We start from the raw sequence: 24,368 nt of genomic DNA on the forward strand, positions 1-24,368 counted from the left end.
TCAATGGTCGTTATCAGGGCACAGGTCCTATTAAAAAGAAGTGGGGGGGCTGACAATATGCAAATGACGTCACATGCTGAACGTGTCCCTGTGTCTGAAAATTACACTGGGACACGTTCAGCTTATTCTGTGGGGCCCAGCTTCTTGGCAGGGGGGACGGCGTCCACCCTGTGAAAAGATTGGGGGGACGCCGTGTACCTCTGTGTACCCCCGACTCGAGCCCTTGTCGTTAGTAGTCCCAGAGGAAATTGAAATTATGCCAGCATAATAGAAGTAATTTCTTTATTTTGTGTTATGATTGTTACGCAAAACATGCGAGACAACGTCGTTCCACCATGTCATGTAAGTATGAACAGTTCACAATCACATTTTACCATGAGAGCACAGGAATAATGCATAGGGCTGTTGCTCACCCTACTTTTTCTTTTTGTACTATTGTTTTTTTACTGCGAAATGCGTCAAAAGTTGACACACGGGGGCAGATTTACAAGAACTGGCACATCTCTGCATATTAGCAGAGATACATCAGCTAAATTACGTGACAGAAAAAAAGCCTTACGCCACCATGGATGCATTGCATTTACAATGTGGCGCACCATGGCACAAGGACAGACTGATGCGTGACGCATCTTTTACCGGAAATGTAGCGCATTGCTGGAGTCGTGTCGTTAGCACGACGCAACTCCAGCAATGCTCAGGAAGGCCTAATCCCATCATGCCACGTCACTCATTAAGCCTGCTTCAAGCAGGCGCACGGTTTTGACGCAGTGGCGTCGTAAAAGTTACTCAGTGAAATCTTGTAGATTTCACTGAGTCCCTTTTTCAAGGCTTCCTTGTGACGGAACGCCTAACCTGCATACATTATACCTGACGCAGGAATATTATAGCGCAGGGCTTTTCAGCGTGATGCATCTCCCTATCAATCAATCAATCAATCAATCAAGATACTTATAAAGCGCACTACATACCCGTGAGGGTCTCAAGGCGCTGGGGGGGGGGGGGGTGGTGGGGGGGGGACAGGGTACTGCTACTGATCAAAGAGCCAGGTCTTGAGGAGTCTTCTGAAGGCCAGTAGGTTTTGAGTCTGCCGTAGGTTGGTGGGGAGGGTGTTCCAGGTCTTGGCGGCGAGGTGGGAGAAGGATCTGCCGCCGGCGGTCGTTCTTCATATGCGGGGGACTGTGGCGAGGGCGAGGTCGGTAGAGCGGAGCTGGCAGGGGGGGGGTGTAGAAGCTGAGGCGTCTGTTGAGGTATGCTGGGCCTGTGTTGTGGAGAGCTTTGTGTGCGTGGATGAGGAGCTTGAAGGTAATACTCTGGTTGACGGGGAGCCAGTGCAGGTCTCTCAGGCTGGTGTGATGTGGCTGCAGCAGGGGATGTCGAGGATCAGACGTGCCGAGGCGTTCTGGATGCGTTGCAGTCGTCCCAGGAACTTGGCCGACATTCCTGCGTAGAGGGCGTTTCCGTAGTCTGCTGATGACGAGGGCCTGGGTGACTGTTCTTTGTGTTTCAGTGGGGATTTACTTAAAGATCCTGCGGAGCATTCTGAGGGTGTTGAAGCAGGATGAGAAGATGGCCTTGACCTGTTTAGTCATGGAGAGGGTGGAGTCGAGTATGACACCTAGGTTGCGTGCATGGTCAGTGGGTGTTGGGGCGGTTCCCAGTGTGGTCGGCCACCAGGAGTCGTACCAGGCAGAAGGGTTGTTTCCGAGGATAAGGACCTCCGTCTTGTCTGAGTTCAGCTTCAGTCGGCTGTACCTCATCCATTCGGCGAGGTTCTTCATGCCTTCGTGGAGGTTGGTTTTGGCAGGGTGAGGGTCTTTGGTGAGAGAGAGGATCAGCTGAGTGTTGTCAGCGTAGGAGATGATGTTGAGATCATGCTGTCGGGCGACATGGGCGAGGGGTGCCATATAGATGTTGAACAGCATCGGGCTGAGGGAAGAGCCCTGGGGTATGCGCAGATGATCTCGGTGGCACTGGAGCGGAAGGGGGGGGAGGCGGACGCTCTGGGTTCTGCCGGAGAGGAAGGACGTGGTCCAGTCCAGGGCCTTCTCTTGGATTCCAGCGTCGCGGAGGCATGTGCCTAGTGTATTGTGGCAGAACGTGTTGCAGGCGGCTGACAGGTCCAGGAGGATGAGGGCCGCTGTTTCTCTGTTGTCAAGCAGGGACCTGATGTCATCGGTGGCGGCAATGAGGGCAGTTTTGGAGCTGTGGTTGCTGCGGGACCCGCGCTGGGATGGGTCCAGGATGCTGTTCTCCTTGAGGTAGCGGGTCTCGGTGACCTTTGCTGTGAACACGAGCAGGGAGATGGGTCGAAACTTCTTGAGGTCCTTGGGTTCTGCCTTGGGTTTCTTGAGTAAGGCGTTGATCTCTGTGTGCTTCCAGCTTTCCGGGAAGGTTGCTGCCTCGAAGGAGATGTTGATTACTTTTCGGAGATGGGAGGCGATGGCTGTGCAGTCCTTGTTCAAGAGGTGGTGAGGGCATGGGTCTAGCAGTGATCCAGAGTGGATGGTGTCATTATCTCGCTGGTGTCCTCGTCATTGGTACTGGTCCAGGAGAGCAGGCGGTTGGTGTGGGTGGTGGTCGTGGGGGCGGTGGTTGTCGGGCAGTTGTGGCTTTGAAGCTGTCGTGGATGTCGGCGATCTTGCGGTGAATGAAGGTGGCCAGCGAGTCGCAGAGGTCTTGCGAGGGTGGGATGTCACTGGTGTTGGAGCTGGGGTTGGAGAGTTCTTTCACAATGTTAAAGAGCTCTTTGCTGTTGTGTGCGTTGTTATCTAGGCGGTGTTTGAATGAGGCCCTCTTGGCGGTTCTGATGAGTTGAGGGTGCCTGCGGGTGGCGTTCTTGTGGGCTGCGTGGCTGTCCGGTGTTTGTTCGTGGAGCCATTTCTTCTCCAGTTTCCGGCATGTTCGTTTGGAGTCCTGGAGGTCTTCGGTGAACCAGGTGGCTTTCTTGCTGGTGTGGCTGTTGGAGGGTGTCTTGAGTGGGGCGAGGGTGTCGGTGACTTTGCTCCAGCCGCGTCGTGGCATCTGTTGGGTGCGTAATGCGTGGTGGGCTTCCTGAAGGTGAAGTGAATGCAGTGGTGGTCGGTCGAGTGAGATTCGGTGGTGTGGTTGAAGGTGATGTGGGGGCTTGCGGTGAAGATGGGATCGAGCATGCGGCCGGCGCCGTAGTGGGTGTTGTCACGAGCTGTCTGAGTCCGAGGTTGGCGAGGTTGTCAATCAGGGTGTTGGTGTCGTTGTTGTTCTTAAGGTGGAAGTTCAGGTCCCCGAGGAGGATGTAGTCCGTGGAGACGAGGGCGTGTGTGTTGATGAAGTTGGTGATGGAGTAGCTGAACTGCGGTCAGGGTCCGGGAGGTCTGTAGACGAGGTTTCCTCTGAGGGTGGTGTTGGGGTTGGTGTGGATTTGGAAGTGCATGTGTTCGGCTGTGCTGAGGGTGTCGTCGGTGTTGGTCGAGACTCTGAGGGTGTTCCTGTGGATGATGGCGATTCCTCCTCCAACGCCGTTGGTACGGTCCCTGCGGGTGATCTTGCAGCCTTCTGGGATGGGCATGGCGATGTCGGGAGCTGAGGTGCGGTTCAGCCAGGTCTCCATCAGGAAGGCGACCTCTGGGGAGGTAGAGTCAAGAAGGGCCCAGAGTTCGACGGCGTGTTTGCGGGCGGAGCGGGTGCTGAGAAGAATGCATCTGAGGTAGTTGGGTTCTTTGGTTGGTGGTTTGGTGGGCTGGATGCGGGTGAAGCTGCAGTTCCGGCAGGTGAAGGGTCCTTGGGTGCGCTTCGGGGTGGCCTAGTAGCAGATGTGTTCTTGTCCGGGGTTGAGGTCGTGGAGGGTGCTGGCATCGTAGCGGAGTCGGGCCAGATCCCTTGGCCCTGGGGGCGGTCCAGGCTCGAACGGGCGCAGACGGGCTTGCCTTAGGCGCACCTTTGGCGCGCTAGCAGCGCGCCCGCTGCACGCGGCCAGGCAGCGGCCGCCATAAGAAGGGGAGGTGAGAGGGAGGAGCAGCTGGGAGGGGGAAAGGACAAATGGGTGAGCGGGGGTGGGGCCGCAGCGGACGCAGCGGCGGAGAAAGTGGCAGAGAATGGCAAGCGCGGCGAAACGGTCACAGAACCGGAAAATACACTACAATAAGGACGGTCACAGAGGCAAATGGGGCACAATACAAGATACAATACAGATGCAGGACTGGAATGACGAAAGGGCGAGCGGGGGGCGGGGCCGCGGGAGAAGCAGCGGCGGAGAGAGTGGCAGTAGCACGCGGGAAGGACGGTCACAAAATACAGGCACAGAATACAATGCAATGCAAGTACAATATAGAGCAAATACAGGCACAATAGAAGACGGTCACAAGCAGAAGGGGCACAATGCAAGTACAATATAAGCAAGTCTGGAGCAGGGGGGGGGCGTGCCGCAGGGGAAGAAGTGGCAGGGAGAGTGGCGGTAGCACGCGGGAAGGACGGTCACAAAATACAGGCACAGAATACAATAGAGATGGTCACAAGCAGACGCGGCACAATGCAAGTACAATATAGAGCAGGTCTGGAGCAGGAGGGGCGCGGCCGAAGGGAAGCAGTGGCGGGGGGAGTGGCGGTAGCACTCTGGAAGGACGGTCATAAAATACAGGCACAGAATACAATAGAAGACGGTCACAAGCAGAAGGGGCACAATGCAAGTACAATGTAGAGCAAGTCTGGAGCAGGGGGGCAGGGTCGCAGGGGAAGCAGCGGCGGGGAGAGTGGCGGTAGCACGCGGGAAGGACGGTCACAAAATAAAGGCACAGAATACAAAAGAAGATGGTCATAAGAAGAAGGGGCACAATGCAAGTACAATATATAGCAAGTCTAGAGCAGGAAAGCAAACCTACGGCTGACCACTGGCCTCCAGGGATGAGGCGCAGGTGGTAGCCTGCGTGTGGAGGTGGGCCTCGATTTCCCTCAGCAGTGGCTGAGCAGATACACGGGCAGAGACACGGGCGCAGTCAGGTGGGGCTGCGCGGCGTGGGGGCTGACATCCCTGCAGACCGGGTCAAGGCCCTAGATGCATCACATTGTACATATGTTGAATCGTGGCGCATTGTTTACAACGACGCTGCGTCAAAGAAGTGATGCAACGGGGGCTTAAAGTTGTTGCAAGGGGCTTTTAAATCTGCCCCAAGGAATCTTGTTGCATTAATAGCAGATTCGCATTGCATGTAATTGCACATCATTTTCTGTAATTTTCCTGAAATTTCATATCATTACGTGAAAGTAAACCATGCACATTTCGCACAACCCTGGTTGTTATGCAAGGGAAATGGAGAGGCCAGCACACCACGACGGACAGCAGAAAGCAATGTAAAACAGGAGCTATGCTGCTTTAGAGGTACAGAGGAACTGACCATTCCCTTTCCCATGGGTGAGCTGCTGACGCCAAGGGGTGGAGGTCAGGAAGACTAGCAGGGTAGAGGCCATGAGCTGGCAGCCATCCAACTCCCATCTGTGGGCCTGTAATAGTAGGTATGTCCAGCAAAAGGTGTATTCTGCTAAGCTGGACAGCTCCCAACAGCCATACTGGGTGCTATTTTAACATTATGGGCTTTTTCTCAAGGAGTCGTCGGTGGATAATGCCCTTTGCAAAGTGTGTTAACTGCTGTTAATTGACCATTTCAAAGTTATAAACCAAAGCTGTATATTTTAGGGTGTATAATGAGAGGGAAGGCACCTAACGGCTGTGGCATACGGTCAGAGCTGTCGACTAGGGAACCAGGTTGCGTCTCAGCGTTGACTCAACCTGTGATTCTGGGCTAATGCTTAAATCTCTCAGTGCATAAAAAAATGAATGTATCCTTGCATAAGGTAACTTGTGTTCATGTAAAGTGCTCCAATACCTTCGGGTGGAGTTTGCCTATATAAACATGCCAATAAAATGAGAACCATTAACAGCCATTCCTCTAAAAGCTCTGTCACAGGCTGCGAAACAGGCTAGCCATCCTAACATATTCTATGTCCCTGCTTCAGATTTTAATTTACATTAACAACAGAGACAAACAGCAGTATTTAATTCAGGCACTCTGAGCATTCTGATTGTCTGTGTCAACCTCAGCATGTTAAAACGGTAATATTAAGCAAATCCAGCTTAATATTGACCAATTCAACTGTGTTCTTCTTATCAATATGAGAAGGGCCAAAATCAATATGTGGGTGGGTGCTATGTTTGCAGGTAACTTGGCCGCTCAGTTTCATGCCTGTCGTTCATGATTGTTAAGTGAAAGGCCGGGAGAAGAGACCTGTTATTTCTGTCTTTACATTGGATGACCCCTCAAATGTCGGTAGGGTTGGAGTGAGTCAGTAGCCTGTCCGGTCCATCTGCCTGACTTTGCCCCGGACCTAATGGCCGTTCAGAGGCAGGAGCCACTCACCAGACCTGCATGCTTCCTGACAAAACATTGCTTCTAAACTGCTGGCACGGCTCCGGAAGTACCTGCCATAGAGCGCGGGTTCCTGTCGTGTGAATGGCTCTGGAGTATTGTCTATCCCTTAATATCTCTTCCGTGTATTTCTTACAAATCTCTACGGAATGTCCATGACAATAAAAAACATAGGATAGCAAGACCCAAACCAGTAAGAACTATAGAACACCCGAGCCCAGTGGGCCTCCTCTGGGGGACAGTGGAAGATGGGGATACACATTGAAATGAAAGTGCTTAAGAGTTCTACTCACCTTTGACCCCGTGATGAAATTGGGCAGCTCCCCGGTGCCGCCATGTTGGATTGCCTTCTTCACCCCCTCCACCTTCAGCAGCATTGCGTCCTCCATCTTGGTAGCTACCCGAGGAGAGTCTGCACTGGTGCACTTGTCGCGCTCACAAGATTACACAGCTAATCTGTTTCAAATCAACCGGATTAACCTTCACACACTTATCTAGAGCTGTTGGGCAGCCTGAGTCCCACGCTGCACAGCACGCAGGAGCTGTGTCACGAGCAGCTGCTATTAAGAAGACATAACATTGCATTCCGCACTTCCAATTTGGGGGATTTTGCTGATTCTTCGCCGTGCAGCCTCATTTTTTCTCACGTGGGGGTCCAGAATGGTAAATTGGCAAACGCCAGCGAGATATGAAATCTCCGGTCGCTAGGAGGACATCGGGCTGGATTTTTCTAATGCAGGTGTTTATTTTTTATTTTTAATAAAGGGTTGTTTACACATTAAAATTGTGCAATGGTTCCACAATCTTTTTCCTTATTTTTTTCACTGGTGTAATACACTTGGTGTAATATGGGCAGGGGCAATATTTATTTGCAGAATTCAAAATTTGCAAACATTCGTGACAAGAATTTTCAATTCTATTAAGGACTAGGAGGCGAGGATTATGCTTAGACTCAATTTCTTTACTGAAATACAGCAGCCAATCACAGTACAGTAAAGAAACGAACAACTACATTACCCATAAACCCTGGGTAACCATAGAGTACACCAATGGTATATAAACAGTCATAGAGGTAACCACTTCCTCTTTCTTTGTCCAAAATCCAGTAGGAAGAACAACTTGAACACCAGAAATCCATTAAGGACGTCCTGCAGAGAAGCCAACATCCGGACGAAGGGGCGAAGGAACCTCCCAAAGCCACAGGAACAAAAGCAGGCCAACGAGGAGTAGAAACTCGCAGCACACCTCATACAAGGACGAAGCCGGAGGAGCGTCACTTGGGATCAGAGCCTGAAAAGAGACACAAAGCCGTAATACACATTCCGTGCAATCATGAGCATATAAAAAGGGTGGGTAGAGAAAAAATAAAGTAAACACAACAGTACAGTAGGAATAAATCCATGAATAATTGCACAGTAACAATATGTGATATAGCAAATCCATATACAATGGGTGGGATAATCCTCGCCTCCTAGTCCTTAATAGAATTGAAAATTCTTGTCACGAATGTTTGCAAATTTTGAATTCTATTTCAGGACAGGAGGCTCCGATTATGCTTGTTTAAAGCTCCTCCACCACAACAGAAGCAACAGTAGCAATAGGCTTAAAGTAAAAAGTTTTAAATACAGAATCCGATGACCAGTCAGCAGCTTTCATAATGTCCCACAAAGTGACACCCAAAGAAAAAGCTTTAGAGGCCATGGCCCCACGGGCAGAATGAGCACCAAACACAGAAACATCAATGCCCGCTTCCCCCATGAGCCACCGTACCCAACGAGCTAGCGTGGCCGGAGTAACGGGGCGAAAGGGCTTCTGCAATGCAATCAACAATTGACCTTGCATATCAGATCGATGAAGAGAAGTACTCACCTCATAATCCTTAAGGCATTAGACAACACAAAGGTTAGGCCGAGCGGGAAATGAAGGGTAAGAAATGACTTCAGTATTAGTTTTAGTGCGCCTGGAAAGGCGAAAGGTAACCCCTTCAGGCGTGAAGCTACGCCCCGCAAGATCCAAAGCGCGGACATCCGAGACTCATTTGAAGGAAAGCAAACACAACAACATAGTAAGCTTGGCCGAAAGTTGTTTACGATTCAATAAAGAATTAATCGGCCAAGCTTCCAGGAAACGTAAGACAACCGAAACGTCTCATAAAGAAACATATTTAGGACGTGGAGGAGTAGCCAGACGACTACCTTTAAGAACCTTAGCCACAAGTGGATGTTCACCCACAGGTTTCCCATCCACAGGAAGATGGCCCGCCGAGATAGCGGAACGGAAATTGTTGACGGTGCGGTAGGCCAAACCAGAAGAAGAAGATAGAGAAGCCAAAAAATTAACTATCAAAGAGACATCAGCTGATGTGGGATCAACTTGCCGTTGAGCACACCAATCACTCCAACGTTTCCAGGAACCTCTGTAACGTTTGTGAGTACCTGGGGCCCAGGCGTTGCTGAGAAATCTGGTAGTGTCTGCAGAAAGGCCTGACACCGCCCAACGTTCCCCGAAATCCGCCACGCCAGGAGAAGGAGGGAGCCTGACTGAACCAGGGGATGCAGATTCTGAAGCGGATCGAGCAGGAGATTCCACTTCTGAGGAAGAAGAAATGGCAATTCGCATGCCATTTCCAGGAGAACAGGGAACCACGGCTGAGCCCTCCACAGAGGGGCAATCAGAATCAACTCCGCCCGAAAGCGTGTCACATAAGCCAGAACCCTGGGGAGCATCATGAATGGGGGAAACGCATAACAGAGGGTCGACGGCCACGGTTGGAGGAAAGCATCCGTGGCCAGAGCTTCCGGATCCGGTCTCCAACTGAAGAACCGGGGAAGTTGGGTGTTGAGACGGGACGCAAAGAGGTTGATCAGACACGGGCCCCAAGTTCGAAGGAGTTGGCGAAACACACGAGGATGGAGCCTCCAGTCGCTGAAGTCCTTCAGGTACCTGGAGTTCCAGTCCGCCACAAGATTGCGAGAGCCGGGAAGGTACTCTGCAATAACGGTGATCTTGTGCTGAAGGCAATAGTGCCAAAACTCCTTGGCAATCTCTGCCAACAATCTCGATCGAGTCCCTCCCAGCTTGTTGATGTAGCGTACTGCTGAGACATTGTCCATCCGGAGAAGGATACAGCAGTGGGACCGAAGAGGCGACAGGCATTTGATCGCAAATGATCCCGCCAGCAATTCCAAACAATTTATGTGGAGTGAAAGTTCCTGCGGAGACCACCGTCCCCCCGTCGAGATCGGACCGCAACGGGCACCCCAGCCCCAACGACTGGCATCCGATTCGATCACAATCTCTGGAGAGGAGCCGAAAAGAGCCCCGCCGTTCCAGGCTTCCATATGGTCCAACCACCATTGCATTTCCGATTTCGCTTCCTCCGAGAGAGGAATCAGATCGAAATAACGAAGACCCGTTGAAGATGTTGAATCTTCAAACGCTGTAGGGCACGATAGTGCAGCGTAGCTGGAAATATCGCTTGTAGGGAAGACGCTAAGAGACCGACAACTCGTGCTAACGATCTCAATGATACAGTCTGACTCGAGATAACGGAAGTCAATTCCCGTTTGATGTAACGAATCTTCTGTTGGGGAAGCAGAAGCTGACAAGTGAGGGAGTTGACCCTGATTCCCAAAAAGTCGATCACTTGAGTAGGTTGTTGCACAGTCTTGGGAACATTCACCCGAAAACCGAGGGACTGAAGAAGGTCTATGGTCCAGTCCAGATGAGTCATCAGTTTGACAGGACAATCCGCCAGTAGGAGGATGTCGTCCAAATAGATGATCAAGCGAACTCTGCGACTGCGGAGAGATTCCACAACCGGACGTAACAACTTCGTGAAGCACCAAGGTGCTGACGAAAGGCCGAAGGGTAGAACCTGATACTGATACCAAGTCCCCAGCCACTGAAACTGCAGAAAGCGGCGATGGGGACGGAAGATCGGAACAGAGAGGTAAGCATCTTTGAGGTCCAGACGAACCATTAAATCCCGTTCCCGCAGGAGATCCCGCAGCAGATGGAGGCCTTCCATCTTGAAGTGCCGATAAACTACTCCCGCGTTGAATTCCTTCAGATTGAGAAACAACCTCGATCCCCCTCCCTTCTTCTCCACCAGTAAGATTGAACTGGCAAAACCATGAGGGTGGCGCACTGTCGGCACAATGGCCCCCTTCAATTCCAGAGACTTGAGTTCCTCTGTGATGAACTCTTGACTTTGCCTTGAGAAGTGAAGGGGAAAAGGAGGACGAGACAGGCGTAAGGGATGATAGAACTCGATTTTGAATCCCTGAACTGTCTCCAGCACCCAAGCATCGCCGGAGATTGCGCGCCAATTGGCTAGAAAATGGCGAATCCTGCCCCCCAGAACAACACTGCATGCAGGAAGAAGTCTCACCTGAAGTGGAGGAATCCTGATATCCTCCGGAGTTGCCACCTGATCGTCCTTTTTTGTATTGTCCACGTCCTTTCCTGGAAGGGTAGAAGTTAGAACGCTGGGCATAGCCTGAATCTTGCTGGCCTCCCCTATGGGACTGATACCCACGTTGACTGGGTTGGTGTTGACCACGGCCGGACGAGCGTCCCCTGTTTCGTCCGGCCCTGTTGAAAACCGGACGCATGGCCCGTTTTAAGGATGCCTGCGCTTTGTCAATACTGCTGAAAGTACTGACAAAATGAGTGAGTTCCTTTAAGAAAGGCTGGCCGAAAAGGAGGCCCTGAGCCGCAGCCCCCGTCTCAGAAGATGAAAGTTCAGACAATTTCGGGTCCAACTTAAGCAGAATGGAACGCCGACGCTCACTAGAGAGTGCACAGTTGGCGTTTCCCAACTGGCAAATGGTGCGCTGCGCCCATTCAATGAGTTCATCAGGATCAACTGTGGAGGATGCTTCCTTGGCCATGAAACCCAGATCCAATATTTTAGTGAGAGGCCCTAGGAGGTCCAAGACCTTGTCCTGGCAAGCCCGCCAGGAACCATCCAGTCCCTTTTTGGGGTCCTTAGAAAACTTTTTTAAGTATGTCAACATTGTAGGGTCGACCTCAGGCGTGTCCGCCAGGTTATCCGCCAAATTAGGCCGCGGACACTCTGAGCGAAGACGCGCACGCACGTCCTTATCAAATGGAAGGCGGATATGTTGTTGAACATACTCCGCCACAGCCGGGGAGGGGAGCCACGCAGAGGAATGAGGATGCACTATATCCTCAGGTTCGAAAGTCAAGACAGGAGGGTGCGAAGGGGCATCAACAAAATGTTCTTTACATTTACGCTTTTTAGGTGGAGGAGGCAGAACCTCCGAGGAGGATGAGGAAGCATGTTGGTCATCACTGCCAACATCCACTGGAACAGCCTTCAACTTGGAGAAGGACAAGGACCGCGCCAGTCTACGAAAGTCAGAAGTATGGGGATTACCAGGGGAAGAAGTGGACTTCTTGGAAGGCACCCAACCTTGCTTTTGCACATACTGCGTTAAATGGCGCTTCAGGGGCGTAATGGCGTGTACCAGCGCCTTATTCATCGAATGCTGAACCCCTTTGTCCAGTGCCTCAACAAGGTCCTGCTCAAAAAACTCGGACCCCTCTTCCTCATAGTCACCCTCCTCCTCATAGTAATATGAATCACTCATGGTACACAGAGAACATGTAAATACAGCCCACTTGGTGACTAGAAATCCTGTATGTCAGTGACAAAGTCTGAGGGAGTGAAAAAACCTCGCAGCAAGCAAGTAAATGCAGAAAAAACTGCGTGGAAACAACAATTAGAGAGTGGAGGGAGGCTTGCTGACAAAAAATATGCTCACTCTCGGCAAAGCCTATGCAAATTATACGACCGGGACTTTTCCAGAAGCTCCGGTGGCAGAAGGGGCCAGCTGAGAGGCAGTGTGCGTCTTCGTCGTTCCGACGAGTTCAGGAGCCGGCGCTGCTATGTAAACAAACGCAGCGTGAGGAGGAAATGCAGCGTGAGGAAAGCCGCGCATGCAAGGAGAAACCGGCTGGCCAGACAGCACCGGAACCGCTCGCGCTAGACGCGCGCGAGGCAGTACCACCCCAAAAACTCCACTCCACCAAGATTATGGGACATAGGCGGCACGCGCCCGACCCAGGGAGGTGGCACACGCTCCCTACCGCGAGCGCCGGTCACGGGGAACACACACAATGAACGGCAGCAAGTGCGCGAGATAAGCGCCCAACAAAGCGGTACACAGCGCAAGCAAAGCGGTAACAACAGCAGAAAAATGCACAAGTAAGCAAAGAATAACAACAAGAATGCACTTAACTGGCTGCGGAGCAGCAAAGAAAGAGGAAGTGGTTACCTCTATGACTGTTTATATACCATTGGTGTACTCTATGGTTACCCCGAGTTTATGGGTAATGTAGTTTTTCGTTTCTTTACTGTACTGTGATTTGCTGCTGTATTTTAGTAAAGAAATTGAGTCTAAGCATAATCGGAGCCTCCTGTCCTGAAATAGAATTCTATTCTGCAGAAGAAGCAAAATAGTGCAAAAAGGGTTTTTAGATTGCAGTTGAACCAGTGTAAGTTTCTATAATACATCATTTGGAGTATTTTAGGTAGGGCCGTTCTTTAGCACGGGCGAGCTGGGCCCAGGCCGCAAATTTTCTGAGGGGCGCAGGGAGCTGTGTGTATTAAGGTTATGTTAACACAACAAAAAGGAGGGAGGGTCCACGGGAGATAATTTATAGTCATGCGCGGAGAATATCCCCTAATACAATATAATTATACCACAAAACCTCCACGGGTCTCTCCAACCGCGCAATATTGTATGCCAACAATTGTGAAGGATTAGGAAATTATATAGTCTCATGAAATCCCCAGCCAGGGGGAGATCCCTTTCAGGACGAAAACCCTCACCCACCATAGGTGGCATGCTTCATGCTATGGGTTTCTCCTCCCAGTGGGAAACATAGTCCCACTGAGGGCTACAACTCCTTCACTGTGAGGAAGGAGCTCTGGGATGTTTTGTTTGAGTAGTAAAAACTTCTCTGGATGCTAAAATCCTATATGTGAATCTCAGGTGTGGTGAAGGCGCAGCGCAAAAGACGTAAATGCATCAACATGTCGACCGTTTATGATATATAGCAGTTTAAAATCAATACTGCTAATTGCACTGCTTTTTAATCCTACCAGTGCGAGCAAGCCAATAAAACGTTTTTTTGCCCCACTAGGTAGTTTTAATCTCACTGCTGCACATTCACGCATTTACTTCTTTTGCGCTGCGCCTTCGCCACCCCTGAGATTCACATATGGGATTGCAGCATCAAGAAAAGTTTTTTACTACACAAACAAAACATCGCAGAGCTCCGTCCTCACAGAGAGGGAGTTGTAGCCCTCAGTGGGACCAGGTTTCCCACTGGGAGCAGAAACCCATACGATGAAGCATGCCGCCTATGGTGGGTGAGGGTTTTCATCCTGAAAGGGATCTCCCCCTGGCTGGGGATTTTTAATGAGACTATAAATTCCTAACCCTTCACATTTTTTGGCATAGAATATTGGACGGTTGTAGCGATCCGAGGAGGTTTTGTGGTATAATTGCATTAAGGTTATGCCAACCTCAGTGCCCTACTCGTCTTGCTCCAGCCTTGTCCCTGCCTGTTCGTTTCTGTCTGATTTGCCTGTTTAAAGTGGTTTGAGTCATTCATTATCATACTGTGGGCAATGTTTTTAACACCCCTTCCTTGCCCTTTCTTCACCCTTTGACCCCTGGTGGCACACATCAACAAAAACATGATCTGCGTGAGGCAGCTAAGCTGTAGGTGATTTAGATGAGTCCGGGGATGCTTAAATTTAGGGGCCAGTCCCTGTCCCATAAGGTACTGACCAGCAGGGGCGGCTGGTGACATTTGAAAGTGGTGAGGCGTAAACTAATTTGCATATTGCACCGCAGCGATCGAGCACAGCGAGCAAGCCCGAACCACCTTGCATCCATCCATACATCATTCATGCATCCACCCATCTATCCACTCACCTACCCTGCATCCATACATTATTCATTCATGCATCCACCCATCCCTCCATCATGCATCCACCCATCATGCATGCATCCATCCATACATCATTCATACATCCACCCATCCATCAACCCACCCATCCTGCATCCATACATCATTCATTCATGCACCCACCAATCCATCCATCCACCCATCCATCCATCATGCATCCACCCCTCATGCATGCATCCACCCATCATGCATGCATCCATCCATACATCATTCATACATCCACCCATCCATCAACCCACCCATCCTGCATCCATACATCATTCATTCATGCACCCACCAATCCATCCATCCACCCATCCATCCATCATGCATCCACCCATCATGCATGCATCCACCCATCATGCATGCATCCATGCATGCATCCATCCATACATCATTCATGCATCCATCCATCCATCCATCCACCCATCCATCCATCATGCATCCACCCATCATGCATGCATCCATGCATCCATCCATACATCCATACATCATCCATGCATCCACCCATCCATCCACCCATCCTGCATCCATACATCATTCATTCATGCATCCACCCATCCACCCACCCATCCATCCATCCTGCATCCATCATTCATGCATCCATCCACCCATCATGCATGCAACCATCCATGCACCCATCCACCCACCCATCCACCGAACAATCATTAATGCACCCACCCTGCATCAATCCATCATTCATGTATTTTTATGACCATATAAAAATAAATTATGGACTCTAACAAGCCTTTAGGATCGATGTTGAAGGATGTGCCAGTTTACATATTACATCACCCCTACCTTTTTATGCTGGAAACCTTCTACCGCCCATGTATTTGCCATCCTATAAGCCCTAGGTATGTACTATACAAATTCACATACAAACATACACCAACATGCATGCAATAATAAATGCATATATCATGCTATTCCGCCTCTACCGTTTGTTAACATTTTGAAAGTTTATAACCTTAGTTCAAAGAGTACATTATATTTGTGGTGACAAAGTTGTTAACTAATTTTCTAGAAAATGTTTATAAAATGAAATCTGTTGAAGGCTGTTGTTGCAACTATCAAAATAGAAATTGTGAGAATTTTTACATTTCCAAAACCCCATGCCGTGAAATAAACGGGTGACCTGGAATAGACGCACACATTTCTGCAGCAGATGCTTTAACACACTGAACTATCTCAAGTCATTTGTGCAAGCTAGTTTACTGGAACACCGAAAAACACACACTCTTACCTTGCTGCCGGTCCCGGTCCGCGCCACCTCTGGGCTCTGCTCCCCACACGTCACAGGCTCACAGCGCCCCTGGCCAATCCTGGCGCCAGGGGAACAGGTACCCTCTCGCCCGCAGCACGCCCATTAGGGCTCCTGATGGGCATGCGCAACGCCGCCAAAACACAAGTGCGCATGCGTGGGCACGGGTAAAAATTCACCCTCCGTCCCCACGCATGCGTACTTGTGTTGCCGCCTGTACAATCATGTCAATGAATCAACATGACGCCCGCCCGGCTGTCTGACGTCATGTTGATTCATTGACATGATTGTCATGAGGGAGCTGCGGGCGGCGTCGGGCAGGGGGGGCTACGCCCCCACGCCCCAATGGACGAACCGCGCCTGCTGACCAGTGAACTTAAAAGGGCACGCTGCTGCCTCATTTAATTCACTACCATCAGCGAGGGTGCCGCATTTTCTCCACCCACGTACGTGGCACTATCTTAGCAAAGGCCGGCTCTGGTATTAGGCCCTTATTGGAAGTATGCTGGTTTTTGGTGCAGACACCAGGCCTGGGAGTTCTGCTGCCAGCGGCCCCTTAGCAGTGTATCACAGAAAGAGAAATGTGGTGTCTCCAGTATTATGGCATCTGGAGTTTGTGACCCTGATAATTCTAGGCCCAGAAACCTTCAGATTTGTGGATGGTAGAATTCCACCAGAGTTATCACTCCAGGTGAAACTCTGTAATCCGTAATCAGAGCCTTAATGCTTTACATAGTTTGTAGAAAACCAAGTATTATCCATCATAATGGTACCCATTTTATAGATTGTTGAAGTACGACATGTTAAGTCCTTTTTACCAAAATCTGTGCCACATTCACATTTACATACTGAGCTAACCCACCTAACAATATACAACTAATGCAGTGACATTGGTAAACTTACACTGGAATTAGCCTTTAATAAAGAGTAAAATTAAAGCTGTTGAACTACCCCCACACCCACACTTCCTTCAGCAGTAGACTCATTGCATGGGGTCTCACCACTCCTGTGCCCTTCTGTGGACAAAGTACTACTATTAGGGTAAAGACTCTATAGGAAAACATGCCCTCAGCGTCATTACAATATGCACCATGGTACACCTGTGTACATGCAGAGTGGGGAAAAAGACTTTACAATAAGGTTTTTACCGCTTTGTGCCTTTACCACGCATTTTTTACCACGCATGTTTTTTAAAGGCATTTGCTTTTACAACGTATGCCTTTACTATGCATTTATGGTAAGCTCGTAGGTGTGAGGGGGTCTCCCCCGGAAATGCATTGTTTACATATATAGATTTATATTGACAAATTCTTTTCTCACGGGAAGGAGGTTGAGCCACACTCAAAACTTTTGATTTGCATATTTTTTCAATGGTAAAACAGCATGAGGCGCAGTCCTGACAAGTTTCGTTCCTGCCTGGATCTTTCTCAAAGGTGAGCCAGCGCCATAACACGCCGATTTTCCCCACAGGCTGATGTCCTCATTTCAAATGCACATCCTCTGGTGGACAGCTTTTCTAGTTGCATTGTGGGTTCTGTGGTCGAATTGGCAGTGTAGAATTCCTTCCCTCTGGTGGGGGGTGCTTGTTCATGCTATTGAGAGTAACAAACTCAATTTTAATTATTTATTCATTTCAGCAATCAGTTTCCCCGTGCCAAGCCCACTTTTCAAGTCTGACTCGGGTCCAATACCGAAGACAGTCTTCGGCAGCACCGCATTTCCCTTTGCGTTTTCACAGGCTACATATATATACGTTAACGCTCCCACAGCGCACCGCACATACCAGTACTCTCCAGGAGAAGAACGGACACCAAAATCCGGTAATGAATGCAGCAGAGTTTTTTTATTTTTAGTTTAAGTTTTCAGTGAATCAGGGGTGCCGCGATCGACGCGTTTCGGCGATCCTGTCGCCTTGCTCACCAGATGGGAACAATGTGTGGTAAAGCCATACGTTGTAAAAGCATATGCCATCTAAAGAAATGCAGTATAGATAGTGTGTGGTGAAGGCATGCAGAGTATTACCCACTGTTGTTCCATCATACAACCGTGTAGTAGGACTGTAACACAAATGACAGCATGCTTGCACCTTCGATCGAGCAGCAGCGCTTGCAGGTTTTCTACTTTGGTACTCTACAGCATACATCTGAGTGTGGTTGGAACATTGACCGGTCTTGCATGATTTCACAATATATTATTATCACAGAAGGAGGGTTGAGGAGAGGATATGGTCCCACCAAATATCCGTGACCAGAGGCTTCATCTACTTGGTCTTCTTTAAGTAATACTTTACATTGGGATTTCCTGTCAACAGGACGGTAAGTTTTCACCCACAGTGAAGGTGGCATGCTTCATCACGAGGCCCTTCCTGGCACTGGTCGAATAGATCCAGGTGTGAGCTGCTAACTCTCTTACAGAGCTCAAGGAAATTTTGTGGCTGGCCGGATGGACTTGGGTATCTTTCTCGATGTTAAGGGGCATTGGTGATGTGGGATTTGGGATGCAGATGTGCAGGGGGGTAATTGTGATACTACCGTATTGGTGGATGTAAGTTAACTTTTTGGGTCTCCAAATGGTGTAGATAAAATTGAATGGCAGTTAATTCAACCTAGTAAGTGAGGTTGACATATTTTTGCCCTTAAGTATCCTTCAATGAGGTGTGGGGGCTTCCTTCAGGAACAATCGTTGCTCTGTGCTAAATAACAATCAAAAGGTTTCTCACAACCAGCAAATATGGTTATCATGTCTCAACTCCCTAGCGAGTTCAGAGAAGAATTTCGGCTTTGATGCCACCAGATCTGAGCCGTGCATACGCCTTAGGTTAGCAAGGACGAGAACTAGAAGTAGTTCTAATTTATGGTCCATGGAGCAATTCTAATGTACCATAGCACAGTGGGTTCTCATACATCCCTTGATTCATGATATGTTATAATCTATTCAGTCTCACGTCTTCTATAATATAGTTTTATTGTCAAATCAAGAACTTATGGTCAATAGAGGTGGATTAATAATCCACATTTGTAATCATCCACATTTGTAATGCGCGAACAATCACCCGTAAGGGTCTCTAGGCCCTGGGGGCCACGTCGGGAAGATTAAGCAAGCTATTGCACAGAGTCACATGGTGCTGGGCTAATCTGCCGCCGGCCCGGGGATCAAACCGCGATCCCCACATTCTGAAGTCAGTCGCCCTGGCCGCGGCGCCACACCTCTTCCTTGTGCAATTGCTGGGACCTTCAAGTTTTCGTATATGTATCAAGGGAGCGGTGCTCTTTGATAAGGAATCTGGGGGACACACAAAAAGTACTATTCTAGTTTGACCACAACTGAAAGCCCGCTCGGGAGGCCGTCGCTTTTCGGTAAATGCAGCAAAGACCTGGAACGCCCTCCCCAGACACATTCGCACTGAACCGTCCCTTAGCAAATTTCGCAAATGTCTCAAATTCTTTCTTTTTCCCAAAGCCTCTTAAATTCCCTTGCCCCCTTCAGAGCTTCTTATTTTCGCATGGTAGCGCTGGGACGCTTACGGGCAGCCATGCGCTTTATAAATCCAATTTCATTTCATTCATTTCATTTCACTGATGGCAGAGATGATCCTTGAGAGACCATGTATAGTGGGAGCAGTGATCTTTGATTAGAAACTTGGGGAACAACAATAAAATGCTATTTTTGGTCTGCCACAAATAAAAGTGGGGCAACTTTAAAGGATCATAAATGTGACTAGGTCTGTTGTAGTGACTTCTCTTGACAGACTCGTTGTTCTTGAGCTTCAAAGTCTCGGCATTCCAAAAATCTGTGATTTTGGTTCAGTTGATTGATGAGAAAGTAAAGACAATTCACCTCTACTGACCATAAGGTCTTGACATGCTTACAAAACATTACAATTACAATACAACTATAATATAGAATACTTGAGAATTGATAGATTATAACATAGGATGAATCAAGGGATACATAGTGACCCATTGTGTATGGAACTTTAGAATTACTCCATGGGCCTTAAGCTCAAACTTCTCGTCGAGCATCAATAATCCCATAATAATAATAAGCCCTGAGGAACCATCAGCTCACAAAACACATGTCGACAGTGGAACAGTGTGAGCTATATGTTGACAATTTTAGTACTTGGGCTATGGAAGTGAGATCAATTAAGACGGGCCATTTTTCAAATGGATGTATAAGAAAAAGTGTTTATATTGTTTGTATCGAGGAGTAAATAATAGAAGTACCATTTATTAATACTTTTTAAAAATTGCTATTGGGACTTTTTTTTATTGATTAACACGCTCTTACTCCCTAAGAATCGTGTTAGAATTGTAATGTATAGATCAGTGAGGTCACTGACCTCTTAGGAGGAGTTGCACAGGGCCCATTAGAGCTGGAATCTGACTCTTACGGGCACATGCATCAAGCGATTTTGGAGTCGTAAACGGTGCGAATCGCAAAATTCAGCCGTTTGCGATTCCAAAATCACTTTTTGGGATGCATGAAACAATTGTGTGAAAATCGCAATTTTTTGCGATTTCTAAAAATGCGATTGCATTTAAAGAATCACATTTTTGCGATTCCTTAATTGCAATGCATGAATGTTTTAAAAATTAAGAATTCGCAAATAGGGGGAGCAAATTAACACGAGGTTGTACCTCGTGTTAATTTGCGAATTCTTTCAAAAAAGCACAAAATGCATTTTTGAAAGTGTCATGTTACACACACACATGTCCTTTGGACATGTGTGTGTGAAACTTGCATTTACAAAAACATTTCAAGGGTGCAAGGGGGGGTCCTTTGGACCCCCCTCAGCACCCTTGAAATGCATTAACTAATTGCGATTCGCAAAATGAAATTCGCAAAATGTTAATGCCTTCCCATTGATTCCTATGGGCCTTTTGGCCCATAGGAATCAATGAGAAGGTTTTCCTTAATTGCGATTCGCAAAATGGAATCGCAATTAAGGAAAATTACCGAATCGCTAAAAAAAATGCGAATTAATGATGCATTGCCGTTTGCGAATCCTTAATTGCGATTCCTTAATTTTCGCAACATTGATGCATGTGGCCATTTGTGCTTTATGCCCAAATAAGTTATAAGGGGTTGGGTATCCTTTCTCCAGTATATGACTCTGGTGCTGTCTTGAGAATATGAAGGTAGAATGTCTAATGTTTTTGGTGCATTAGTATGTATGACGGGTGTGTTGATCACTTGGGGAGCATCACTTTGCCAGCTGCAAAAAATCCAAATATGAAGCTATGGGGTGAACAGACGTTGATGTGGGTTGTTATGGAGGCCCCGCAAAACCTAAATAACCGTTCTCCTAACAAGTGATCTGACTAATGGGAAGAAACTCTGGCTTACTCTTGGTAGCATGGCTCAAACCATAACTGCTTACTCATTCAAATGCACGTGGTACATGTTCTACAACACCAAAACAATAATAAAGTTAGAAAATAAAGATTAATGACATTTCCAGAACAAATTAGATAGAGGGAAAAAAAGTATTTAGTAACTTGATAAAAAAAAGGAAATGTAAGAATCAAAAAAAGGAAACAAGAGCATTCTTTAAATAGCGCATGAAAATGAAAAAACAGTGCTAGTCAATGGAATGCTAGAGACTAGGAAATAGGCAGGCTCCAGGCAGAGGCACGATGGAAGGCAGATGGGGGAAAGTTGGTCTTATAAGTTTTATACATTTTTAAATTGTGTGCTGTTGGAAGAGCCAGGTTTTGAGTTTTTACTTACATTGAGTGAAGGTAGTCTCCTGGTGAATGGGCAGTGGATTCCATTTCTGTGGGGCTCGGTTAGGAAAAGTGCGACTGCCTGTTAGGGTTCAGTAAATTCTAGGTACTGATGTTGCTAAGAGGCAGCAGACCGCACATCCAGCCGGGGCAGTGGAATGAAATGTCCTTCTCAAGTATCAGGAACCTGGCCCATTGAAGCCCATCTGTGCTAGGCAGAGGATCTTAAAGAAAGCTAGTTTGTGGCCTGGAAGCCAACAGAGAAATGTGGACATGCCCTAAAGATGTTAAATGAAACCAGATGCAGAACTTTGGCCAACATGCTGCTGATGCAAAAAAAGAGGTCGCAGTGCTGGAAATGATAAGGGCTTCTGTGACAGTTTTCCATGCAGAGATGGGTAGGATGCTAAACATCTTTTTCAGAATCCTGAGGAGATAAAAGCAGGTGGCTATCACTTGGTGGATTTGTTTGGACATGGATCCTTCATCCGGGATCATCACTCCTTAAGTGTGGAACAACCTCCTGCAACACATAAGAGCCTCCTCTTCACGTCTTGAGTTCTGCAAGAAGCTGAAGTCTCTAAACTCACTCCGCCTCAGCGTCAGGATACTCTTTTGGGTGACAGTGCGCTCTACAAATCTGCATAACATAACATTCTTAGGTCATCAACAGCGCTGACCAGGGCAGTTCTGGTGCCATGATTACCCCGAAGCCATATTGTGAAGAATCAAAAAAGGAACTGGCCTCCAAGTAATTGGAGAGCTGGTTGGCAAAGGAGAGATACAACCATAGTTGAACAGCAGGGTTGAGTGGCATGTAGGGCAATTAGGCCGTGCCCAAAGGTCTGGTCTGACAAGTCAGTGTATGGGCCAATTATTCAGATGTGTGTGGGCCCTTTTTATGATCTGCTAGGACAGTTTTGCTGTTGGTTTCCATGACATTAAAACAAACATTGCCTACAGAAAGCTCACATCTATTGACTCTTCTCTACCTTGCAAAACACTATTAAAGTGTGTCTAGACAAGTTCAGAACTACCCCAATGTGCAGACATAGGCCCCTTTTTTAGCTTTCTAATTCACTAATAAGGGCCGCTCTTATTATGGTGCCTGGGTCTGTTTTCTGTCCCATTCCGACCCTGTTGTACAGAACATTAGGATCAGCCAAAGGTTTTTCAGAAGGGAAAGGACTTGAGCATGTTTCCAAAAGTTGGATACTACTGCTGTTACAGAGGTAGAGTAAGAGGGGAAGCTATAGTGTCATAGGCAAGTGAAAACCCCAGGGTGGGTGCTGAATCTAAGAGGGGAGGGGAGTTAACTCAATTGTCAGGAGTGAGGCCTGAGCCTGAAGGTCAAGCAGTGGGACAAAAGCAGGGAGGGAGGAACCAGTGAGGGGTGTATGGGTGAGGGTCTAGGAACAATATGGGTGGCTGCGCATTGAAATCTGTCTGTATTTTCATTTATAAAAGAAGGTGAAAGACTATTGCAGGGTTCCTGGGAAGGGGCAATTGACTTCATACAGGCCAAGGGCCAAATACAGCTTTTTACGATTTTATGAGAAGTTCAGCAACAGTTTTTACTCATATTAGTGAAATGGGGTGGATGACATGGCGCGACGAAGTCTGTGATAATGTCGGGTGGGTATCCGGTGGGTGGTTTTGTGCTCTGGCCTGTAGGATGTGCTGCATTTATGCTCTAGGGCAGTGCTTAATTTGTAAAAAAAATTAGGGCCGGGCCCTCATCAGGAGGCCACCGCAGTTTGCACCACACATTGCCACTGTACTTACACAACTGTTAACCATCACACTGCTACAAGTGTGAGAATTCAGACTGTTGGAGGCCGCCAAAGCTTTAAGAATGGCTTGGACGGCAGGTATTAGTTGTTTTTATTTGATATTGAATTAATAAATAACTGTTCTTCTGCTCATCTCTAAATGACATAATCAGCGCAATCATGTGGCAACTGTAACACGTGCAAGTGTTGACAACTGAGTGCAGGTGCTGAGCACCGGAAACCACAGGCTCAAATTAAGCACTGCTGTAGGGTTTTACACTGTCTTTTAGCTTTCCACAGCTTACTCAAGTGCCAGGGAGCAGTTGATGATTTGCGATGATCACTAAATATTTTCGTTGGGGAAATAAAGTGTAAAATGTTAATGATTCAATCATTAATTGGGGGTACTTCTTGGTGAACATGTTTACTTTCGGACTCCATGACACTTATTCATCGTTGTTTACTTTTATAATGTTTCACTTAATCTTGCTATTAAAATATTTGCTTTTCCAGGATGATGTGTTTGTGTGTTATTTTCATGCAACTCATAGCTTGTACTGTGCATACTGTGACCCGTATCACCTCTCCGTGGGCACTTTTGAGAGCTCTGAAGTTAAGTTTCTCACCGTTTCTGTCAGTGGGTCATAAATAAGGCACCCGTTTTCCCGTTTTTACTGATATTTACAGATAAATACAGACAGAAAACAATGTCTTTCCTGTCTGTATTTATTTTTTAAGACTGAAAAATACTGACAATTGTGCTCCGAATGAGTGATTTTCCATGCTTTCTGTTGTGAATTCCAAGACAACAGATGAGTGGAAATACAGCATGGGAAGTTAAAAAACAGGTCAAGATATCTTTAAATACAGGCATATGTTAAAATATATTTGGAGTAATTTGCTAGTATGTACCTGTGGGTGTAGTGATTTGCCATTTTTGGCTGTTGAATGTGTTAAAACGCGACAGGCATCAAAGTATGCCTGTATGTAAAATAAATGCAAAACTGTACCTTTTTTACTCCACTTATTCGCAAAGCACAACATAAAAATTGATAAATATTAATAAGATGGCCAAAAAAGAAATATGGATAAACACAGACGGAAATGTTTAAAAAATATACCATAAAACAGAATACATGCTTATCCAAGCTTTGGCCTCTCAGCAGAGTTCACAGACCAATACCCACATGTTCCAGTTATTATTGTGAGTCTATGGTAA

General features: G+C 47.7%; 2 protein-coding genes across 2 annotated transcripts in view; one reads left to right on the forward strand and one right to left on the reverse strand.

Moving 5' to 3' along the window:
- The window catches only part of AIPL1 (AIP like 1 HSP90 co-chaperone), a 212,928-nt gene extending 206,545 nt beyond the window's left edge, over nucleotides 1–6,383 (reverse strand). Inside the window, exon 1 of the mRNA XM_078679330.1 lies at nucleotides 6,255–6,383. The gene's annotated coding sequence lies outside the window, so the exon portion shown is untranslated. The remainder of the gene's footprint in view (nucleotides 1–6,254) is intronic.
- The window catches only part of PIMREG (PICALM interacting mitotic regulator), a 665,098-nt gene that overhangs the window by 91,996 nt on the left and 548,734 nt on the right, over nucleotides 1–24,368 (forward strand). The window lies entirely within an intron of this gene.

This window comes from Lissotriton helveticus, chromosome 3_1, assembly GCF_964261635.1.
Source record: "Lissotriton helveticus chromosome 3_1, aLisHel1.1, whole genome shotgun sequence".
NCBI classification, from domain to species: Eukaryota; Metazoa; Chordata; class Amphibia; order Caudata; family Salamandridae; genus Lissotriton; species Lissotriton helveticus.